The 25,306-nt window shown below is 43.6% G+C and overlaps 1 protein-coding gene across 2 annotated transcripts in view; it reads left to right on the top strand.

The window, feature by feature from the left end:
* The window catches only part of CRYBG3 (crystallin beta-gamma domain containing 3), a 1,300,096-nt gene that overhangs the window by 348,832 nt on the left and 925,958 nt on the right, over positions 1-25,306 (top strand). The gene's annotated exons all lie outside the window — the stretch shown is intronic.

The following is a 25,306-nucleotide window of genomic DNA, read 5'->3' as shown; positions in this document are numbered from 1 at the left end:
CGGTGAAAAGAAACCACAACATTTTTCCCTTTCTGAATTTTCAACACCACTGTGCTGTCTGGAAACGTGAAGCAACCTCTCATACTAGGCATACACAGACTCTTTAGACTTTCGGGTAGCTCTGCTATTTAAAGCCTGTCAGCATCTTTCTGCAGAACATTTGTTTTTTAAAAAGGTAATCAGATGATTTATACTTGTCTTTGACAGTAGGAAAAGGTGCACGAGTCTGAGCATTTTTAGGCAGTTCTATATCTGCCATCTGGCCAAGCTACAGCCACCTTACATTCTGCCCACACATCGTTTGGGACCACAATTTCAATGGCAGTATTTAAGTCCTCTCATGAACCTTCAAAATCATTGCAAAACATTCTACACTTGTGTATACCACATGTCAATATACTCTTGCAGATTTGGAAACTGATTTGTAGATTTGGAAAGATCACCATGGCTCCATGGCGCATGCATATGTCCACCTCCATGCACCTGTCTCAGTGGATTCGCTTTGACCTCCTTGTCACTTTTTATAAGTTTCCCTCTCTGGCCTATCATCTTTCTTTTTTGGTTTCTTTTCTTTTCTGGATCAATTGAGTTTTGTGTTTTTAGATCTTACTCCATTTCCTAATGCTACTTACTAGCTCCCTCGCATGTATTTTCAAACCCAATGTTCTCATACTCTTTATAAAGTACTCCTTAATAAACATTTTGAAATTATTCTTTAATTTATGGCTTTTATTAAAACTAACTCCGAACTCTGTAGTCAATTCTTCCATCCTCTCATAAAACTCAAACGCATGTCTCATAGTATCCCTATTCAGGAACAAAAGCTCTTCTTTATTGTAACCATGTATGAACTGTAACTCAAGATCACCGTTTGCAAACTCCTCAAATTCTATTCTTATTCTTAAAACATACAATTTCCCTGGGAGCTGTCTTCCTCACTTGAATTTGTGACTCTGATTCTGCCTCAGTGCTAATAACTGGCACATTTATAAGGGTGGTTCATCCTGTACAAGGTTGCGCTCCCAGGTCTAAGGTAGAACCAGCATCAGATGTACTAGATATTGTAGTAACAAAGGATGTACCTGGGGTTGTTCTGATAACACTAGTAATACTGGCCCTTAATAATGGATCTGGAAAGACAGGACAAACCTCCTCCTTGGGAACCTTCATCAGCAGGTGTGCTCACACTTGTAAATGCGTTTGTTCCTCCTTCGGTTGTTGATTTCTTGTTCATTTACACATAAGGCTGTTTGTTGATTTCCTGCAGCCTGATGAACAACATTGTATGGAGATGGTCGGGAAGTTATCAAATCAAGCAAAATGTCATCATCTAAGTCACTGTCATTCTCACCTTTTCCTCATTCCCACCTCTCTCGTGATTTATTTCCCCTTGTTCTCCCTTTGCTATCAGGGTACATCTGTATGCCGTCAATCACATTTTCTCTCCATCCCTGTTGCACTTTGTCTCCATCTAACTACAGAGCTTATTTCTTGCTTATGTTTTTTTTTTTTATTTTATTATTCCTTCTCCTTCACATGTGCAGCACGTGCTTATGCATTCAAAGACTACTATTAGGGAGTTCTTGGTGAGAGCATCATTTCATACAGCACTCTCCTTAGTTTCTCAGTTATTCTCAAGTTAAATGTACGATTTGGGGGAAATTGCAAGCACCTTTCATTTGCTGTGATTTTATTCCATTGTTTGACCCAAATACTAGTGTGTACTCTGACCTTAGTAGTCATGTAATGGGCAGATGTGCCCTTTGGAGGCAACTCCTCTTCCTCACAAAAAGGTATTCCATTATCATTTCCAAACATTGCTTTTATTTTTGTAAAGAATTTAATCTTTACTCTTTGCACAACGCTAAACAAAAATCGGTAACTTTCACTGAAATAACCAGCAGTTCCCAGGAAAACACAGTGCAGTGCTCAATTAAACAAGCATCCGATCCTAGTGCGACACCACTAAACCAACTAATCACTTTGCAACACTTAGTGATGTAAGTCCGAATCTCAGGAAGACATGCAACCCACCATTCTTAGAGCAACACCAAGTAAGATAACTCTCACCACCTAACAGCAGCTCTCACTCCATGCCGATCAGCTTTTCATAAGCCAAATATTAAACCCCTTCAAAAAGAAAACAATGATTCTTGTCAATTCCAGTATAAATAACAACAAAGTCAGCAATCACTGAGGGAGTATGGGGAATAATACTATAGAAAACAACAAAGTCGGGAATCACTGTAGGAATATGGGAAATATCACGCTCCTGAAACTATCAAACACCCAAAGTGAATTCCCGACCAGTGAGCACTCACCCTGCCTAGTGCGATCTACTCCTGTGCACAGAGGATCAAACACATGGCAACTATAATCTCACAACAGAGCTTAATAAGTCTTTATCTTGGTGTGGCAGGTGGTGTCCCACGATTCAACAATTCATCTTTAACAGACGAGTCAAAACCTTAATTTAACTTTATATGAATCCTGGGATCTTGGATTATGATGAGTTTGATAACCAAATTTCAACTCCTTGTAACAAGCATGTGAATCTTGCTAGCGCGCCTGGTCCTTAGTAAGTAAACTTACAAGGGGACGCGTATAGGCCAGTGAACCTCGCATGGAGTATCCTACCCATGTAGTGGTCAATGTTATCAATATTCAAAATATTCAATCAGTAACCACTAAGAAAATCATTAATCATTAGACCAATTATATTAACATTTCATGAATAACCTCAACTCCATAAACGTTTTAACAATTTTTGTTTCCCTATTAGTTACAATTCTAATGCATAAGGTTAACTCAAACTATATTCAATCAGCTCAGAATTTAGTTAGTGACCACCAATAACATAACCTAATCAGAACTTGAGAAAACATATGCTCTAATGCTTCAGCATATGGCAACAAAGATGAATATATCAACATTAATAGCAGAGTTCAGCAATCAGTTTGTCAATCATTTGTCACTGTCAACGTCACAAGGGTACCTTACCTAACTCAGATTAACATCAGCATATGGGACTTCATGCGAAAACAATTTGGAACATGAATTTGGAAAATATCTAGCTAAGTGAAAAACTATTTAGACAGCGCAGTTGGTACCTAGAAAAAAAGGCACAAAAGTTAACAGTCACATTGTCATAGCTACCTATCCACATAATGGATCATCAGCAAAGTCAGTCTTTGTCTTCTGGTCATCAATCGATCAGCAAAACATCCGGCTCTCAAGAGCATGAGCCCAGTGACCAAGTCTCAAATCTCTTCTCCCCCAATAGCGCATCAAAATTCGGAATAAGGTCTTAAGAATTTTTCCTCTGTCATGACATTTTATTAAGGTTACCCAGTCCATCCCACTAATTCCTAACTAGTCAATTAGTCTACAGATATGACTCTACCCAATAAATTTAATTTTGCAAATCTATGAATTCTAATATTATGCAGTTCTCAGTTCGTTGATTGTTTCACTGTATGATGTCCTCATCATCCGGCTCATCAGGTATCGAAAATGATGCATCTTCTTACACCAAAATTGTTACATGCCTCGTTCCATCATCTCCTGTCTGTCGGTACATTGCAGAAAATTCTAAGTAAACAGATTTTATTAACACAAGTGGTCAGTTCAAAACATTTGCTTCTTTACAGTATATGGGTATTCCGCTTCTGCGCAAGGCCTGGCAAAACTAGACCACAACTTCGGCTAAGTTATCTCTAAAATATAATGCAAAACTTAGGTTATACATCTCACTATGACATATTACTACATTATTATTACACATTTTCAATATTTCACACATTTGTAATCATTTTAGTACAAGTTCGTATAAGTTGGTAGCCACTCTTAATAGGCACATTTTCAAATGTGCACATGAATTTTTCTACGTTTAATTTTTCTATCATTTTCTTGTTAATCAAAACGCATAAACCTTTGTTAATAATTTAGAATTTACATATCTGCTTCAACACTCTTCATTAGCGCAAGCTATAAATGCGGAAAAACACTTCAACTGCCAATCTCAACAAACAGTCCTCTTGTACCCAATGTTGACACCATAACTCAGTACACAACAAATCATCAAAGACCGCAATCGCCACAACTCAGAATAAAGAATGAATAACCCTGTTTACACTCACTTTCTTAGGATATGGCAGCTGCTTCAGGAACACCATCAATACTCCAAATGGGACCATAGAAGCTCAGGAATGTAGTCTGGATCAGGGCAAATTTTAACTCTCTCTAATGCAAATTTTAAACCTCCTTAACCTCAGTGGAAACCATCCTCTACTACTAAATTGAGTGCTTTGCTTCGTGCAAATTCTGGTCAAAAGTCCAGTTCATAAAGTGGTTTCCAATTAATCTTTAGTTCTGATTGAGACTAAACATCACATTTCAATAAAGTGAAGCACATTGGGCTCCACAAGGAAGACAGGGAGTGGTTAAGTTTCAAACCAGAAATGTTCATACAAGGATTAGCAAATTTACAAAGTGTACATCATTGATTGAAGTAATCCCCCTTTCTACAGACCTCTAATGCATATTGTCTCTATTTCCTGGGAGAAAGCCACCATAACCTTTCTACTACTAAAAAAAAACCTACTCTCCATCAGGCTATCATGTCAAACTACAGTCCCATCTCTCTTCTCCCTCTCTATACCAAAATCACAGATAATGCGTTTCAGGAGGAACACTATACCGAGGAGGAAGGAGTGTGGTAAGACTTACCTGAGGTGCGCTGCTGGTCGCTGAAGACCGTCTCACCTATGATGGAAAGGAAAAACAGACTTTTGTTATTGCAGGAAAAACCTGCAAACATATAGAAATAGAAGAATGATAGAGAGAAGCGCAAAAAGGGGAATGGAAAGAGAAGATGGACGAGGAAGAAGAGGAGCAACGAAAGTCAGAAGACACTGGATTGCAAGGAGGAGGACGCCAAATGATATTGCAGTTGCACAGAAATCTGGAAGAAAACTTGCCAAAATGCAGTCCCCATTAAAGAAAAGCAGAAACCCTTCCAAAAGAAGGACCAGAGTTCTGACCGGAGAGAGTCCTATATTGTAGAGAGCATGCAGGGGAGGAGTAGGGAGCACAGGCAGTGATTCCCCTGTGAGAGTCCAGACGCTGATTACAGAGTGCCCTGCCAGTTTGGTCTACTATCCAACAGGAGCGTGGTTTTCCCAGGTGCGTGCCAAGGTCTGGTGGTGACAAACAAATGAGAGGAAAGTGAGTGGTTCGGGAGAAGAGTGTTTGAGGGAACTTTTGGCAACGCTTCACAAATGTTGACCTTAGTAGGACAACTTTCTTAAGGTAAAATCGTTTAAATAAGCTGTATTCAAAAAGAGTATAACCAAAACGGACATAAGGTTTTCGCTCCCTGACTATGTTCTTGTTAACTTTGACTCCCTTATTTTGATTGTTTTATGTGATAATATTTTCTTTATTACAAGCACACACTGAAAAGACCTGAAACTAAAGGAAGTTGTTTCATATAGAAAAGGACAAGGAAAGCCTAATAGGGAGCGAATAGATAGAAAATCAGAAAGAAGGGTAAGAGGACAAATCAAATAAAAAGGAAAGGCAAGTAGGAAAAGGGCCGAGACAGGAAGGTGAAGATAATAATAGGTCAACAAAAACAAAGAAACCATATATACTTACCTTTGGTTTTTCCTTCCGAGGGCACCCACGGTGGGGCAGGCGCAAATACCTGGTGACAGAAAGAGAAGCGAGATTTTGTTGAAAGACTTCAAGACCCATGTCTAATAAAAGATACTTTTATTGTTTCAGTACTAGTAGTGTTACCAAAACAAATTTTCTCAATCTATTTTGTTTTCCTTAATCAGAAATTATTCTGAAGCAATAAAAATAACTACTGTATCTAGCTCCTGAGTTTGAAATAAGTATCCTAAAATTGTGACAATGCCCTTCTCAGCAGGCCTAACTGTCCAGACAATACTGCTTTGTGAACGTGTGGAGCAACGTTCACCTAGCCGCCTGGCAAATACTTTTTGCCATTGTGTAGCCGACCTTAATGCAGAGCACAATCCAGCGAGAGCTGGTTCTCTTCTGCAAAGTCTTGCCTTTTTGTGCTCTAGCTTAATGGCCAGCAGTAAACAAGCGGCTTACAAATTTCCTGGATAATCACACACTCCTTCACCCAGCTCATTCGGGCTTTATGAATGGGATTATTACTGAAACCTTCCTGGCTAAAGATTCCAGTGATCTTTGGCTGATTTGTGATAATGCTGGTGTGGCAGCCCTCGTTTTATTAGACATATCAGCCACATTTTACACCATCTCACAAGAGATACTGCTGAAACGTTTGAGAGAGACTGGCATTGTACATACCGTTTACAACTGGTTCGACTCATTTTTAAAAGACCGAAATCAAACTGTCTGATTAGCCAATTTCGTTTTCACCTAGCAAGCAGATCAGGAAAGCTGTCCCCCATGGTTCAGCTCTCAGTCCCACTCTGTTCAATCTGTGCATGCCCCTTTTGCTAGTCTGATTAGTTGATTTGGCTTCAACTTTTATGCCTATAGAGAAAACACTTGGATGATCCTAAGGCTATATGCGCACTCTGGAATCACATGCCATCAATTTCCACTCTGTCTTAGAGAAGTCTTCCACTGGATCAGAAATTACTCTCTGGTACTTGACGGTCACAAAACTGAAGTTCTTATGTTTGATGAACATAGCACATGATCAAACCTAATGGTGGCCTGCCTCCTTAGGTCTCCTAGCAAACAGGTCAGAAACCCAGGAATCCTATTTGATTCCAGTCTGAGCTTCGAAATACGTAGCCAATCTTTTACCACCTTCTGCTTTTGTTCCTTAGCAGCCATCTGGAAGATTCTTCCTTTCCTTCAGCATCATCAAGAAAAAAAGAAATTGGTCTAAGCCCTCATGACATCACAGCTGGACTACTGCAAATTATTGCTGGTTGGGCCTCTGTTCCTAACAAGTGCATAAAGTGCAGTTGGTACAAAATGCTGCACCACGGATCGTTGTAGGATTAAGAAGGAGCGTACCACTCTCCAGTCATCCAAGAGAATTAAACTGCTTAACCGTCGCCCAGAGAAGTCTCTTTAAAGCACACTGCTGCTGTTACAAAAGAAAGCACGGAATACCATCAAGCTGCTACATGGCTATTCTGTCCCCCCTGGTACTGCCCCTGACCCCCCCCCCCCCCCCCCCCCCACTACCCTCCCCCTGTTTCACTGGTCAAAATCTCAATATCTTTTCAAATACCGAAATACATTTAAAAAATTGACGGAGTGGTTGATAACTGCCTGTTTTTACATCTAAGGCGTGAAAGGAGAAGCCACTATCATTTGTTAATGCTCTTTCTGGTAAAAGGCTCTATCTAGCCCCATATTACCAACCTTTTTGAATATTCCCCAGGCATCAGACTGGATCCTGATTCTTTTCAGCTGTACCTCTATGCCCTGGTATGTAGGACTGTGCAGCTCCGCACCAATGCCGTTCTGCTCTGAAAATGATGTGCGGAGCCCATAAAGGCACCACTCCACTAATTTGTGCTAATAGCTCTTTCTTTCGAGATTGTGCTCTCAGATGCAGATCACCATAAGCAAATAAGTGTGACCGGTGTGCAGATTCTTTGGCTTGGCATCCTATTAAAGGGGAGAGTCGAATTTACAGAACGGGGCGGATGCAAGGGTCCCTGAGGAATCTCCTACTAGAGTCTCTACTAGAAAGAGTGTTACCAAAGGTAAATAACTTGTTCTGACAGACTTCTAGCCACAGATTCCTTACCTTTTGAATAGATACCAAAGCAGTACCTAACGGGAGATGGGAAGTGAATTAACTCAAACCAGAAAGTACAGAGTGGGCAGAATGCACTTTTCCAGGGATCTGATTGTACAGACAGTACTGCTCCGTGAACTATGGAGGGACAGCCATGTGGCTGCCTGGCACATGCTTAAGACACGTTTTCTGCAACCTAATGCAGTGGTTGCAGCTTGTCCCTGGTAGAATTAGCATGCAGTCCTTCATAAAGCTGCTTTTAGCCAATATGTAGCAGATCTTAATGCAGAGCATGATCCAGAAGGTTCTTTTCTGCACAACTTTTTCACTCCAGCAAACCCCACAAAGAGCTGATTGTCCACTCATTAGTCTTTGGTATGATTTATGTAGAAGCTCAACACTCTCTTGAACCGTGCAATGAAGTTTCCTCCTCCTCCTTAGAGGGATGAGGGGGGCACAGAACTGCGGCAGGGTGGTCAACGTCCAACATCACAACTTTTGACAAAAAGGATTCCCAGTCCACAGAACCATTCTGTTTGGGAAGGTGTATGGCGAATTGACATTTACAGCTTGAAGTTCACTCACATGCTGTGCCGATGTTATGGTGAGGAGGAACACTGTCTTAAAGGTGAGGAGCTGCAAGGGATAGCTGTGAATCAGCTTAAATTGTCTGCACATCAGGAAGGTGTGGATCAAGTTAAGGCCCTACCGTGGCATGACGATGGGAGAGAGCAGAAACAAATGTTGTAACCCTTAAAAAAAAAATAGATCATAACAGGAGTTTTGAGCAAAGAGGGCTGATCTGGCAAACCCAAGGAAGTGGAACGATCTGAAAGGTACCCTTTAACCATGCCCAGGTCAGGCCTTGCTAGACTAGGAACAAAACCAACAAGAAAACATCTGAAAAACTGGCCTAAAGGGAGTCAGTCTGCTGAGTACCGTACCAAGGTATGAATGTGGATATTTTGAAGACCAGGGTGCAAAACCCTGTGTGGCTGCTGCAACAGCAGATCGTCCCAAAGAGAAAGTCTGATCAGAGAACAGATGCTCAAGACCAGGAGTTCTGGATACCATACTCTTCATGCGCAATCGGGCGCCACTAGGATGATTTGGGTCCAATCGGTCCTGATCTACTTCAGTGCTCTGGGTAGAAGTAGTATTAGCAGGAAGGTGTACAGGTGTCTCAGCTCCCACTCAATGCAGAGAGATGCCTTGGAAATTCCAACATAGAGAAGTGCAGACATTGCACGTTCTTGATGGTGGCAAACATATTGAGCCATATTTCTCCCCATTTGCAGAAGAGACCTTGTGCCACCTCTGAGTGGAACTGCCATTTGTATTCTGCTAGGTGCACATGACTGAACTAATTCGCCATGGCATTTAATGATCCTGCTAGGTTGTTCACCGCCAGGAAAATTCCTTGGTTGTCCAGCCAGTTCCAAGGTACAAGGTCTCCTGACACAGGGTCTGTGATCCCACCCCACCCTGTTTGTTGCAGTACCACATGGCCATGGGCAATACTACAGGCCTTCTTTTAATGAATGGAAGAGAGGCTTTCAACACCAAGCGAATGGCCCTCAGGTCCAGAAGGGTGATGTGGAGCCGGGACTCTGCCAGATGGCCACCTCAGCCCAGAAGCGATGCATCAGCTACCACTGCCCATCTTGGTTGGGGAAGGAAAAGGGGTCTGCTGCTATCCCTATCGCTGTCAACTATCACTGCAGATCTTTTGCTATCTTCTCTGAAATCTGAACGTGGTCGGAGGGGTTCCCATGATGTCTGGTCCTCTGACACTTTAGATCCCACAGAAGAGCCTGCACATGCCACATGACATGCTCAATCTGCGGGATGCAGGAATCCATCAGTCCCGCAGCCTCAGGCAACCTTGTTGAAATCCAAGAACAAGGTTGAAAGATTGGCATCATAGCCTGGATGTCATAAACACCTTCCCAGGGAAAAGGCACAAAACTAAACCATGTTCAGAATGGCTTTGATGATGGGGAGCGTCAGAGAAGGAGTCAGGTGTGACTTTAGCACATTGATAGGGAGGAATAAACAAAGACCAACTGCCAACCACACAGGAACAGGCTGTGGAGACCAAATAGTTAGGGCAGGAAATGTCAAGTTTCTAAAAGCGCCATTTTCAAAATGTTGACTTACAATGTGACTTTACCATTAAAGAGGATTTTAAGTTACAATTTCCCAGACACCAAACATACATTTCCTACCTGCTCCCAATCAATTAGCCTCACAGTAGGGAAAATTGAAGTTAAGGGTTTTCACTACCAGGACATGTTAAAACTTAAAAGTACTTGCCTTTAATTTACAGGCCCTGGTTATATGATATACGAGGGACATAAAAGTGAATTAAATATGGGGATCAGGGGAAAGTTAGTATTACTATGTTTAGGGAAGAGAGCATAAGTACTTTATCACTGGTTAGCGTGGTAAAGTGCACAGAGCCCTAAGACCAGCAAAAATAAATTCACCAAAATGTGTAGGGGAAAGGCAAACAGTTTCGGGGTGACCCTGCAGAGTAAGCCAGGTCCAACAATTGCTAACTCGGTCCTGTTCAATACCTCCCCCATAGTTTTCTGTAGTTGGTACGACTCATGTTATACAGTAGTTGTTAGTCCATTTCCTGACTCTCTATTTTGCACGTTCCTATGTTTATCCTTACCATTCTAGGTGAATTTGGTGTAGGAGCTGATGCTTCAACATTATTGGCCGTGGTGAGATTTCATTACTCTGTCATGTTTAGGGCTCAAAGAGGTAAGTGAATTTCATTCTCAGAACATCTGATTTTTACTTCTGCAGTTCATAGTCTTCCCCTTCTCTGTTACTGTGGCCTGGATTGACCACTGGGCAGTTCCTTTTTTTTCTGCTTCTATGGAGTTCAACAAATAGCCCCGGGTTGACTATGCACTTCACTTCTTCTCGTCGCTAGTTGAACATTATTACATGATTTTAATGAAAATATGAGCAGCTACAGTATATGGCTGTATTCACCCTTGACTCCCTTGCCTCTGTCAAAAACATCTGGTGTGGGTTATGTCACTGTTTGCTTATTACTTACTGGAACTAGAGGAACTAAAACAAAATTACAAAGCCCTCAAAAGTGCCAGTGCTGTGATTGTTTTAGTGTCTCTGAGATGAATGACTACTTAATCAAGCTTCACACACATAATAAAAATATGATTGTTTCAGTGCCTCTGAGATGAATGGCTACTTAATCAAGCGTCGCACGAATAAAAAAAAATATAAAAAGGCCAACGCATCTTATTACTATACTTTTGTCCATTAAGTTGTTCACAGGAAGTATTCAGTATTCTGAGGGACTTCACGTGCTACTACTGCTATCACCCCTCTGAAATGCTCCACAACAGCGTATCCCAATTCTTCACTGAAAATAATTCACATCCAAATCCGTTTGTCTCTACAGTATCATTAAGCAAGTGAGCTTTGCTTATCACAGTTAATTGCCATTTCTTGTTCTTTGTGGACCACTTGCCTCTCAATCAAAGTGAAGTCACCTAGCGATTGCTGACCAGCACACCTTATTCCTCTGGCTTTGTATGTCTTTGCATTTCTCTGCAGTCAGCCATTTGAGTTTGCAGGTTGTTTCACCTCTTGGAAGCTTGCCTAAGTTACGCAACACCTGAAAGAACCACTGCTATTTCCAATATCCCTATCAAGTTCTGTCAGTCTTGTACACCTTCATGTTGCAAATGTAGCCAGTTAAACCATCTTTTATTATTCTTTGATTAGGATTGACCCGCTGTCATTATCCTAATAGACCTTCCCGTAGTCTTTGAAATAGTGGCTTACCACATGCTTATTCCCTGCTTGCATGTCTTTGGATAAAATACAAGACACTTGCCTGGTTCTGGTCTCTCCGCTCTGCCCACTCACAAGCGGTCATCTTTCTCTCGTTCTAAACTTTACTCCATCCTCTCTCTTGTAGATTCCCTCATTCTTTGTCCCCAAGACCCTCTCTATTTAACTTATATCTTGCACCTTTAGCATTCCGTTTTCACTCTTGTGAGATCTCCTTAATGTCCAGTACAGGAGCCACTGGTCAAATATACAATCAAGAGGCTAAACCCTAGTTGATATACTTGAAGAACTGCCTTTTAGATTTTTGAAAGACCACACTGATCCCCACTCCACTTATTGTTACACCATTCACATGGGAAATGAGCTATTCTCTGTTATATGTTTCTCTCACCATCTTTGGTTAGATGTTTTTTTTACTTAATAGTTAAGTATGGAAGAAAATGTAATTGCTTTCTTAAAATCATTTTTTTTATAGTTCGCCCTCAACTCCAGATCATATTGAAGGCATGCCAAAAGCCTCCAACATTCCAAGAGAATCAAATGGTTAACAAACCAATTAGAACAATTTGCAGAATGACACATGCTTGGCTGTACCTTAGAATTTATGGATCCTTGACTGATGGCATATATCCAAACTGTTCTGTCATTCACTGTCATAAACATTTTCACTCATCAAGTCAGCACTTGGTCAACAATCAAAGATTGCACACACAATAGGATGCATGGGTCTAGTAAAAGGTCTAACAGATGTTGTTGGTTTTTTTTTAATGCATTTTATTAGTTTTTAAGTAACAGGAATCAAACAATCATTATCTCCCTTCCTGTGTCAATCTTGAAGCTTATCTTCCCATTACATTACCGGATTTTGACCTTATGCATATACATTTGCAGTACCTGCACTGTACACTGTGCCTTGCTCCTTCATCTACCTTCTTAAAGGGGTTTAACTTCTATCCCAGCCTCCCCTTCCCCGCAGCCCCCACCACCTCCCGCTGGTGTAGTGCGACAGTTCAATTAGTATATTCTTTTGAGCTGAGGTTGGTGAATAGCGTAACTATTGTGTAACTATTATTCTTGGTAATCTTCCCTACTACTTCCTTATAGTACTTCCCTTTCTCTCTCTCTCTTTCTCTAGACCCTCGGGGGGGGGTGGAGGGGAGGGGTGGTTTCAAGGACATAACCAGTAGGAATAATTTTGTTTTGTACCAATTTGTGCTGTGCTTCTGCAAAGTGCACCAGCAGGGATTGCCCCCCTGTAAATCTCTCCCTGTATCTCGTAAGAATAGTAAATGATTGTCAGCGTATAATGCAATGCATTGCATGTCTTCCCCTGCTGTAAGGCCCTCAGAGAAGGCTAGCGAAGAGCAAGCGGAATAGTGGGCATCACTGCCTCGTGCCTCACTCCACCCCAAAGATCTCTGACATAGTCTGCCCCGTCCGCACTCTGGCTGTGGGCATAGTATATAAATGTCTCATCCAGTTCACATATCCCCTCCCAAGTCCCATTTGAGTCATGACCTCATAAAGATAGTCCCATTCAAGGCTATCAAACGCTGTTTCAATATCTATAAATAATATAGCAGAAGACGTCCTGTCATATGAAGTATCGGCAAGCATAGCCATAAGGCGTCTAATGTTAACAGCAGCCCTACGTTTGATCAGGGTGGATTAGCATGGTCATAAAAGGAAGAAGTCGGGAGGCCAAAATGCCACTCAGGATCTTGTAATCGACATTCAGCATAGACAGGGGTCGATATGCTCTCACTTCCGAAGCCACTTTCCTGGGTTTAAGCAATGGAATGAACACTGCCTCTGCTCGTTGGTGGCAGATATCCAAGCGAACATGCCTCATTAAACATCTTCACTAGTCTTGGGGCCAGCTCTGTTGAATAAGTGCTACAAAATTCAATCAGCAGGCCATCTGACCTTGGCACTGTGCCACAGGCCATTCTTGTAATGACCCCCAGTACCTCAGGCACAATAATTCCTTCCCCCAGTGCTTTTGCCTCTTCATGTCTCAAGCGAGGAACTGCAATATCGTGCAAGAATCTAGTTCATTGAGTGGTGTCAACTGAAGGTCTGCTACAGTATAACAACAGATAAAAAGCGACAAAGTAGGCATTTATTTCTAGAGTCTCTAGAGGTGTCCTGGAGCTCAAATTTAATTTTACTATCAAGGGGCCCCTCCGATCCGGATTTGCAAGCCAGCAGTCTCCCCACTCGATCTTCAGTATGCGCCCTTGCAGTATATGCCTTATAGTCAAAGAAGCAGAGTCGCTCTGTGAGCTCCGCCACCTGCTCCCAGGCCTCCTGCAACCGTAGTTCCAATTCTGGGTTGCCCAGTCCATCCGACTCTAAAGAGCTTAGTTTAGACTCTGCTTCTCTAATGTCTTTCAGTAAAGAGAAGTGAACCCCCACAGTCTCCAAAATACAATGCCCTCTAGTCACCACCTTAAAGGCTTCCCATTCTATGTGAGAGTCTGAGACCAAGCTTTCATCTCTACAAAATAGTTCACGATTTGTTGGCATGCCATAAGGTGGGGGTGGGGGGGTTTCTCCTCAAGTACCCCCGGCCTCAGCCGCCAGCTTGGAACTGGTCCGAGTGGTCTCCACCAGGTCAATCGAAGCAACACCGGGTTATGACCTGATATTGTGCGGGTGAGGTATTCAGTTCCCGCAACCATAATATGAATTTCTGGGGAGCACAGAAAAAAATCGAATCAGACATGTAACTCATGCATCCTCAAAAAAATAAAAATAGTCCCTCTCTAGAGGGTGGAGAATGCACCAGCTGTTCTGGAACCCCAGTGTTCTCGCCATTCCTTAAGCACCTTCACCTCCCTTTGAGCAGGCTAGTCCAGCAAGGGGGTTTGAGAGTGATCCATCTCGGGGTCCATTACACAGTTAAAGTCACCCCCAAGACTACCCTACTCATTAATACATGAGATAATTGTGTTGTCAGTATGTCAAAGAAGAGTGTCTGGTTGATATTGGGACTATAAATGTTGATCAGTTAGATGCCCCACCCATCTAGTCTACCCATCACTACCACGTATCTCCCCTCTGGGTCCACCTTGGTGCACACCAGCAAGAAAGGCAGGCTCGCCATAATCCATATCAGTACTGCCTGTGCATAAGTAGAGAATGTTGTGTAATGTAGTTGTCCCCACCACCGCAAGGCCACTCCCTCTTGTGAAAATCTTGTATCGCTTAGCTAATATATATATGCCAACCCCCCTGACATTCCAAGATATTATCTTATAACTTTGATTGTGCTTCATGAGGTATGTCACTTGGATCTGGAAGTAGACGTTCATCCCTTCATTCAATAGGAGATTGTACAGTGCTCCCCATATCATCCCAGCATAGATTGTCGACCATTCTCACCCCAGCAGTGAAACCCAGCATTCCCAAACTAAGACTGAGAAACTAATAACCCAACTCCCACCCCCCAGGACAGGAAGAAACATTCAAACGTCAGATTAATCAACAGTTCTACTTCAGTATAAAACTTACAGAGACATAACCAAGCAATAGCCGTCCCTCAAGGACCCCAGACCCCACCCGATATCAGTCTACATTTTGCATGTAGTAACCTGTATCCCTCCAACACAGGAACATGTATTAAGTATTAGAGGAGTCTGCGCCCATCCTCTAGGATTATGCTTATTGAGTGCTCGCCCCACTAATAGGTACTTCATTAACGTTCTCATAGATAACTTATCATATCAGATCATCAGCAGGGTGGGGGTCACCACTGGTTAGCCCTCACTGGAGGGGAGTGATATATTTGGGCCTGAGCTTGCTATAGTTTTTAGCGGAAGTGGTGTTCGCTCTCCAGACACCTTCCCGCTGATGCAAGCCACCTCTTCAACCACTTTCAGCCTTTCCCGTTGCATCTCTGCTGCCTTGGGGGATCCCCCTTTCTCCGGGATCGCACACGTGCTTTCTTTTCCCAGCGTGTGGTTCCCCACTAGGGCCCAGTCCGGACTGACATTCCACCCAGGACCAAGCCTCCTGTGGCGTGGGAAAGAACTGCTTGTCTGTCGGCGTGACCACTCTGAGTCGGGCTGGAAACTGCATAGAATATGCCACTTCCAGTTCTCGTAACTTCTTTTTCACCGTGCTGAAGGCTGCCCCCTGGCGCAGCACTTCTTTGGAAAAGTCTGGGAAAATTAGCACTTCATGGTTTTCAGTCATTCCGTGGTCTTTTTCCCCAAATTCAGGGGGCCATCCTGCGTTTCCATTTCGGAGCTCTGGGATCCCCTCATCTAGTCTCCCACCGTTGATCTCACTTTTTACTCGGTTTCACCATGGTTATGGGGCTCTGCAGGTTGTGTTGTGCTAAAGTGAAGTGTTCTTCCGCTCCCTCTAGGCGTCCCGGCCTATTCACATTAGTGGCCCCGCGGCTGCGGTGTGACTGCTTCCACTTGCTTCACAAATGTCTTTTCCTTTCTTTGTGTGTGCTAAGTATTCTTCTTTCCTTACCTACAGGCCTGTGTCCCCAGAGTTCAGGGCCCAGGCCCACTTTAGCTGGAGGCTCCACACTTTTCTCGTTCCACCCGAGGGCTCTTGGGTGGTTCTCCAGTCACTGGTAGACCAACAGGACTCCAGATTTGGCGTGCCATTCCTCCAGCAGCTATCAAGGCCCAACAGCTAGCCAGGCATTGCTGTCCCCCCTCTCTCCACTCCTCTCCCCCACTGCTGAAGTGTTCAAACTTCTCTGCAAGGGGGGATGGGTGATTGGGGAGGGGAATCACCTCCCCGCATCTCAGTACTTCTACTCCAACTCAAGTGCCTCCAGGGCCTCCCCACTCACTTCCAGACTATGGGTGAGCCCTCCGCTCTCTTCTCCGCAATATGTCTGTGCTGGGTGGGGGGTTTGCAAATGTGCGTGGGAGTTAAGTTTGGCACTAACACCAGAGTCTGAAGATATATACAACCCATTAGAGGTTTAAGACAAGGTAGTTTGCCTACTCCCTTGCTGTTTAGCTTTTACACAGAAGACATGGGTGAAAACATTTGGGACGGCCAACAGCTACACCCAGATTTGTTTAGAATTTAGTCTTATTAGACAAGATCTGTTTTGTTAGGCACCATTTTTTAATTATAGTTAACAGGTTAACATGCCAAATCATATTCTCCTTAAGCAGTGCTCTGGAATAATTTTATAGGTAAAGAAAGGCAACAATCTAACTCCTAGGCCTTTTTTCCTCACAGCTGCTATTGAATAGCTAGGTCTAGCTCCTGTATGGTGATAAACAAATGGGAAAACATTCAGATCAGCTGTGGAAGCACAGGTTTTGAGGACTTCAAGGGCAAGGGACCTTGCAGGTTATAAACCAGTGAGCAATGCAAACTTGTTAATTGATACGAATGATGGCCTGCAAAGCTTTATATTTATCCGAATCTTGAACTAATTTGTATGATTCATCTTTTACGGTCAGTTAGGGATCTGAAAGCTAGCTGGAGTACTGAGGCCAGCATGCCACTAAACTGTAGATTCTGTCATTATAAAAATGCTTGTGTTCTGCTCTTTTTAAGCCGTTGTCATCGCCTCTTAACGGAAAGAAGGCTACAATTAATCATTATTTAAGCAGTAGCTTCATAACGGGAAAAGAAGCCATGAAATACTGTTTAAATACATTTGAGTTAATTGTTGCTGATAGAGTTTTAACTTATTATGGAAAAAACTTGTTAATAACTGAACCCTGAAAAGACTGCATATTCAGATATTTTAATCCTAGGCAACATCCACATTCCTAACTCTTTTTATATTGTGTTGTAAATGAACAGGTTCTTACCGTTTGTATGATGAGAGCCAGATAAACACATGACTAGGTTTACATATTTTATTGTGTTTTTAAAAAAATGCAATTGTATTTGTGTGTTTATTTTGTAATGATCGTAATTATTCATAAGCAATAAAGGTTTCTATTCTACTCTATATTTATAATAATGTATTTTACCCCTTTCAACGTACAGTGCACTGGAACTGACCTTCTGTGCTTCTCACTCTGTGTTAAGTTTATGCAAAAACACATAGATTACTTAATGGTATTGTTTAGAAGATATCTAATTACTGCAAAGTTTAAAATGTAGGTTTTTATTGGAATTTTGTACACTATCAAGACAACATGAGAACACAAATCATCACGATGACCATACGTATGCATAAAATATGCATCCAGAAACAAGTATGATCCCATCCCACCCGCCAGCTTGCGTCCTGACGGCCCAACAGCACCATGAGAGATTAATAATGTTGATTTGTCAAGACCACCCCTTCCAGATCTCCCTACCCCAATCTCCGAAGTCCCAATGCCCCTCACCACCTCTGAGGGCTCTTCTCCCCTTTCTACTCAGCTCATGGTGGACGAGTTATCTGGTGGGTCTGACTAATCAGCCAGTATGGCTGCTCAAGCCTCCAAATGATCAGCAAGTTTAGTATCCTTATGAGTCCTACGAATATGGCACTCATCTGTATTTGTCCATTCAGCCATAGCCTTCTTCGACTCAGAAAGCGTTGTAGCCCTTGGGGACAGCCACTGTATAGCTAACCGTATTTTGGCCAGTTTGAGCCCCAGCAATAACAACTTCCTATTTAATTTTTTTCTTTTTTTTTTTAATAGGGGCCCAACATATTAGGCATTGCCCAATAGCTCTAGGGGTGTTCCACTCAGTGGCTCTGTTAAGGGCAATCAGAATTCCATCCCAGTAGCCCACCACGTCCGGGCACCTCCATATAGTATGAATGACCGATGTTGTGAAAAATGAAAATGGCTGTGATGCAAAACTGATGCACTCACTTGAGCTGAAAGTATTTAGAGAATTAGTAAGACTGCTGATCTTGTTGATCTGTGCTGGACAAAAATCAGGGTGAAACTGGCAACCATAAAAAAGGACCAGGCACATGAAGGCCTATGGCCAGTTGCTCGGTTTGCTCAAACGACCCGCTCCTCCCCCCCCCCACACACACACACACACACACACAGCACCTTTTTAACTCTCCTTATAAAGATTACCTCACTTCTGCCTTTGTGCGTTCCTTGGAAAGATATTCAGATGTGTATTTAGATGTTAACGGTTTCCAGAATGAAACAATGTATTGTGTGTTTTCTGCTGTCATTCAGATCATTAACCTTTGTAGCGATTATCTCCGCATCCTTAGATTTTATACACACATCTCAACCCTGTTTTGCACCCTGTTCACAATGGCAGCTGCATCCTTCAACTTACAGTTGTGAATAGGTAGTTCTAATTAGTGCATCCCACAGATGGTCTCTACGTAGAGACAGTGCAAGGTGTTCAAAATCATGTCATATGAAAGCCCCCATAAAGCAGCAAAAATACTTCTGCTCTGTTGTAGCGTTTATACACTCTCGCCAAAACATGCATGTCTTTCTAACACAACTTCACAATAAAAAAATAAAAAAACGTTCTTCACAGTGTTTTTCCGACACCCAGAAGGACATTTCAGCCACAAACCTGGTATCATCTTCTGCCTTCACAGGAAGTATTCAGTATTCCAGAGGACTTCACTACTACTACCATTACCCCAATGGAAAAATCCCATGCAGGAGGCTGGCCTGGTTTGTAGTGTGTACCTAAGGTACTTACACCAGGTCTAGTTATCCCTTATTAGTGAAATATAGGCAGTGGTCTATCAGCTTAGGCTGTCTAGGGGTAGCTATGTCAGAGAAGCTTAGGTTGAACTAGGAGACCTGCAAAGCTCCTGCAATACCACTATAGTTACACAGTACCGATATACAATAAAAGACAATACTCAGTGTTCCCAAAAATAGAGGTACTTTATTTTATTGACTGTTAGAAATGGGGTATTTGGTTGACAGTCAGGTTACCCCCTGTCCAAGTAAGGACTCTCACTCTGGTCATGGTAAGTCACACACAATCCAAATTATCCTGTGCCCACCCTCTGGTAGCTTGGCACTGAGCAGTCAGGCTTAACTTAGAAGGCAATGTGTAAAGTATTTGTGCAATAAATCATACAATAGCACAATATAGCACCACAAAAAAACACCACACAGTGTTTAGAAAAATATAAAATATTTATCTGAATAAATGCAGGTCAAAACGATTAAAGATGAAATAAGCAAATGTAGGGATATCACTGAAAAGTTATATAAAGGGGGTTATTCCAACTTTGGAGGAGGTGTTAATCCGTCCTAAAAGTGACGGTAAAGTGACGGATATACCACCAGCCGTTTTACAAGTCCATTATATCCTATGGAACTCGTAATACGGCTGGTGGTATATCCGTCACTTTTAGGACGGATTAACACCTCCTCCAAAGTTGGAATAACCCCCACAGTGTCTTAGATTTGAAATATTACTGTAAAAGCAATAAAAAGTGTCTTAAGTTCTCCTAGAAACAACAAGTGCTCTTGCAGGGCAAAGTACCTGGATTGTGTTGAAAAATCCTCGCAAGGGACCGCAGAGGAGGAGGTTTGTGGAAAACAGTAGGTGTGTGTCGGTTTTGACCCTTCACACACGGACTTGCGTCATTATTTTCCACGCGGGGAACAGTTGCGTTGATTTCCGGCGCGCGGACTTGGATCCTCTACGGTTTGCAGAGTTTTTGGATGCCCTGGGGACGATGCGTGGAATCCTGAGCTTGCAGAGCGAGGTCACAGGTACTGCGTTGATTCCAGTGGGCAATGCGTGGAATTTTCTCCCGCACGGCAGACGCGGCGTCTATTCCTCTCAGGAAGTCGGGATCCATCGTTCTGAGTCGGCTTGAGTCGATCCAGTAGGGCCGTGTGTCGAAGTTCCGGTCGCGTCACTTGCGCTGCGTCAATCTTCTGTCACGAAGTCAGGCTGCGTCGTTCTGGTCTCGGCGTGCAGTGAGGTTTTCACCATGAGCAGGCTGTGCATCGTTTTTGGCAGGTGGTGTGTCCAATTTTCGCCGCAGAGGGATTTCAGCTGCAGGACAGAAGTCTTTTTGGTCCTGAGACTTCAGGGAACAGGAGGCAAGCTCTATCCAAGCCCTTAGAGAGCACTTCTGCAGCACAGCAACAGAGCAGCAAGACAGCAGGTCAACAGCAATGCAGCAGTCCTTCTCAGAAAGCAGTCAGGTTAGTCCCTTGGGCAACCAGGCAGTTCTTCTTGGCAGGATGCAGGTTCTGGTTTCTTCTCCAGGAAGTGTCTGAGTTGGAAGTCCAGAGGCCCTGTCTTTATACCCTTTGAAGTGGGGGAGACTTCAAAGAGTGGCTTAGAAGTGCACCAGGTCCCCTTTCAGTTCAATCCTGTCTGCCAGGGTCCCAGTAGGGGGTGTGGCAGTCCTTTCTGTGAGAGAAGGCCCTCCACTCTCCCAGCCCAGGAAGACCCATTCAAAATGCAAATGAATGCAAGTGAGGCTGAGTATCCTGTGTTTGGGGTGTTTCTGAGTGAATGCACAAGGAGCTGTCAACTAAACCCAGCCAGACGTGGATTGTAAGGCATAGAAAGATTTAAGTGCAGAGAGTGGCATTTCTAAAATAGTAATATTAAATCCAACTTCACCGGTCAGCAGGATTTTGTATCACCATTCTGGCCATACTAAATATGACCTTCCTACTACACCTTTAAGATCAGCAGCTACCACTCAAACAATGTATGAGGGCAGCCCCAATGTTAGCCTATGCAGGGAGCAGGCCTCACAGCAGTGTAAAAACGAATTTAGGAGTTTTACACTACCAGGACATGCAAACTACACAGGTACTTGCCCTGCCTTTTGCCTACACAGCACCCTGCCCTAGGGGTTACTTAGGGCATACTTTAGGGGTGACTTATATGTAGCAAAACTGGATTTTTAGGCTTGGCAAGTACTTTTAAATGCTAAGTTGAATTGTCAGTGAAACTGCACACACAGGCCTTGCAATGGAAGGCCTGAGACAAGGTTACGGGGCTACTTAAGTGGGTGGCACAATGAGTGCTGCAGGCCCACTAGTAGACTTTAATCTACAGGCCCTGGGCACATATAGTGCACTCTACTAGGGACTTATAAGTAAATTAAATAGCCCAATTGGGTATGATCTAAGGTTATCATGTTTAAAGGGAGAGAGCATATGCACTTTAGCACTGGTTAGCAGTGGTAAAGTGCGCATAGTCTGAAAACCAGCAAAAGCAGTATCTCAAAAGTGGAGGGAGGCAGGCAAAAAGTTAGGGGTGACCACCCTAAGGCTGTCGGGTCTAACAGTGACACAAAGCCAAAAATATCTTCGAGGCAATACTTCTTCTGGAGGTAAGTATTATACACAATATATACACTAGACACCAAATTCAGTCATAGCGTAGTGCAAACAGTAGAAAATAGAATAGAATGCAATGGGCCTAGGGGCAACACAAACCATATACTAAAATAGTGGAATGCGAATCACGAATTCCCCCCTAGGCAAGTGTAGTGTGTAGAGGGGTGTTGAGAGTGAAGGAAAACACCAAAAATACGTAAAGTACCCCAACCCAGAGCCCAGGAAAGCAGGAGTAAGGTACTGCAAGTTTAGTCAGGGCACACTACAAGTCGTGATAAGAGATTTTGCACGAACCAAGCAAGACTGCAATCAGCAAACGGTGGATTCCTGTACTTGAAGACCTGTGGAGAGAGGAGACCAATTCCAGAAGTCGAAGAAGAGTCCAAGAAGGACAGGAGCCCCTACCATCCTAGAAGATGGTGCAAAAGTGGATTCTTCGGTAAGAAGAAGAGTACAGAAGAACACCAAAGAAGATGGCTGTGGGTTACTTCGTGGTGCAGGCGATGTCCCATGTTGAGTTGTTGGATGTAGGCTGTTTGTATCGCTTAGATTCCACCAACAGGCCTTGGTTCATGCAAGTACGCCGTTTGCCTACAAATGGAGATTCCTGGGCCCAAGAGAGACCTGGGGGTCTCAACTCAGACTGAGGAGACAGAGGGGTCTCTCAGCACTTCAGAGAGCCCACAAAAGACCAGGCAGCACCCACAGGAGTCCCAGGACATGGGGACAAAGAAGAAAAGAAGATGCAAAGTGTGGTCATCACAGCACAACAAAGGAAGGTCCTACGCCGCCAGAGAACAACTCGGCGAGTTGTACTTCACAGGATGGAGTGCTGGGGACCTGGACTACACTGTGCACGAAGGATTCTTGGAAGAAGTTCACAGAAGCCCAAGGAGCTGCAGATGACGCGGTGCACAGGGGTTCTGTCGCGGCACAGGGAGGCAAGCTCTTATCTCCACCAAATTTGGACAGCTCAACCTTAGGACAGGCTGGGTGACGTCGGTCTGCTACCTGTGTTCCAGGGAGCACGCTTGTCGTCAGGAGAGGAGTTCCAGAATAGTGGTCATCGTCGCAGAAGGGTGCCTGGAGAAGCAGGGAAGTGACCCCGGAGATTCCTTCGGTTCTTCTTTGTAGGATGAAGACAGGCGGCCAAATGCTGGCTAGAGCTGAGGTTGCAGGTCACGAGTCGTCCTGGACACCTTGTTGCAGTTACAGTGGTTCCTGGAGCAGTCTGCGGTTGATCTGATGGTCAGAAGCAGAAGATGCAAAGGATTCCTGGAGGAGTCTTGCAAGCTGAATCTGAGGAAACACCCAGAGGAGAGACCCTAAATAGTCCTGAAAGGGAAATTGGCTACCTACCTATGTATGCACCTATCTGGAGGGGTCTCTGACATCACCTGCTGGCACTGGCCACTCAGACGGGCCTCCCCCACATAATTTAAATATAGCCCCGGGGAAGCGGTGGTCCCTGCGGCTATGTTGGGCCGTGCGCCCCCCTATTATTTTTGATCACCGTCCCAGGTAGGTGGGGGTCCCTGGGGACACCGGGGGTGGGGGTACTTGGCCCACTCTTCATTTTTCTTTTTAATAATGTTCCCTGGAACTGCTGCAAATTGTGCTGAAAATTCAAAATAAAAAATGCTTTTTAACCCTGGGGAGGTCCGTTTAGGACCCCACGACCAGAGCTAAGGGGTCCCCGGACCCCTTTTGATTTTTTTTTAAAACATTTTTTTGGGACTCGGATGAAGCACAGTCCCAAAATGGCTGCCAACACTTCCTGGTTTGGAGTGTTGGCAGTCAATCAGAGCTGTGCATTTCCCTGCCCGAGCTCATCATTATTTGCAAAGTCATTGTGTCCAGATATGTATAAATTTGGATTTCCTTAAATATCCCAAAAACTACTGGACGGTTTGACTCCAAATAAGCAAAAGATTAATCTGCGTACCGAAAGAAAGCTAGCTTTCTGCCAAATTTAGTTATTTCAAGTAACAATAAGTTGTGCCCTAAGGTAACTATAGCTCTCGCCATGCACAGTTTTCTCATCAATAATGTTACTGCAAATGTTCCAGTGACATTATCAGTGGTGTGAGAAATGGCCCTTTTTGCAGGGTTATCCCTAAACATTTTGCTTCTGACTTCCTGTTTTTGATCCTGTGCTAAATTTCATTTTTGCGGTTCTAGGACTCTGGGGACTTTACCACTGCTGACTAGTGCTAAGTTTAAGTGCTAAATTGTATTGGTGATTGGATTTCCATGATTGGCATATTTGATTTGCCAGTTAGTCCCTATTGTAGTGCACCAGGTGTGCCCAGGGCCTGTAAATCAAATGCTACTAGTGGACCTGCAGCATTAATGGTGCAATCCACATGAGTAGCCCTCTAAACATGTCTCAGTGTCCATGTGCGCAGTTTTAAACTGCCATTTCGACCTGGCAAGTGCAACCATTTGCCAGGCCCAAACCTTGTAAGTCCCCCCCTAAGGTAGGCCAAGGAAGCTCAGTGGGCAGGCTGCAGTGTATTTAAAAGGTAGGACATGTACTGGTGTGTTTTACATGTGCAAAAAAGTGAAATACTGCTAAACGTGATTTTAACTATTGTACGGCCTATCTCTCCCAAAGGGTAACATGAGGATTGCCTTGCAATATCTTTTGTATAATTTCCCATTGGGAGTAGATAGAGGTGTATGGAGTTTGGGGTCTACGAACTCAAAATTTAAAAATACATATTTTGGTGAAGTTGGGTTTTAAATTGTAAGTTTGAAAATGCCACTTTTAGAAAGTGGACATTTTCCTGCTGAACCATTCTGTGCCTCTGTCTGTCTGTGGAATATACATCTGGATCAGGATGACAGTCTGTTTGTGAATTCACTCTAGACAGTTACACAAAGGGAGCCGAGGTGTGCCCTGCATATCCTGTTGGGGCTTCCTCAGCTCGAGTGCTGGGAGGAGCTGACACTTGCACCTGCATAGGGTTGTGTCTGTCCATACAGAAAGTAGTCTACATCCCCCTGGAGTGTGTCTGGGAGTAGGAAAGGCAGGGTCTTGTGCACTGCAAAGACTTTTCTTTGAGGTTTGCCTACTTCCACGGCAGAAATGGGTATAAGTACTGGACCTCTCACACCACAAAGTTAGAACACTTTAAGATTGGTGGCATTTTGCCAGGAAGAACAGCTGTTTGCTGTAGGAGGGACTGCCACTCTGCCGGTTGCTTTGCTGAGCTGGCCTGCTGCTTGCTGTTTCTGTCCAGGGAGTGAAAGAACTGGACTTGGCTTTCTACATCCTGCTTCCAAAAGTTCTCCAAGGGATTGGACTTAGTTTGCCTCATGTTAAGAAGTCTGAGGGACAATCAAATACTTCATGTGCCATCACCTGGGCTCTCTTCCTGAGAGTCCTGACTTGCCAAGTGGTGCCAAATCCAGTTCCTGGGTCCTTGGGAGCGAGTTCTAGTGTAAC

Source organism: Pleurodeles waltl, chromosome 8 (genome assembly GCF_031143425.1).
Source record: "Pleurodeles waltl isolate 20211129_DDA chromosome 8, aPleWal1.hap1.20221129, whole genome shotgun sequence".
NCBI lineage: Eukaryota > Metazoa > Chordata > Amphibia > Caudata > Salamandridae > Pleurodeles > Pleurodeles waltl.
The sequence above is the reverse complement of the archived record's forward strand: the minus strand, read 5'-3'. Positions and strand labels throughout refer to the sequence as shown.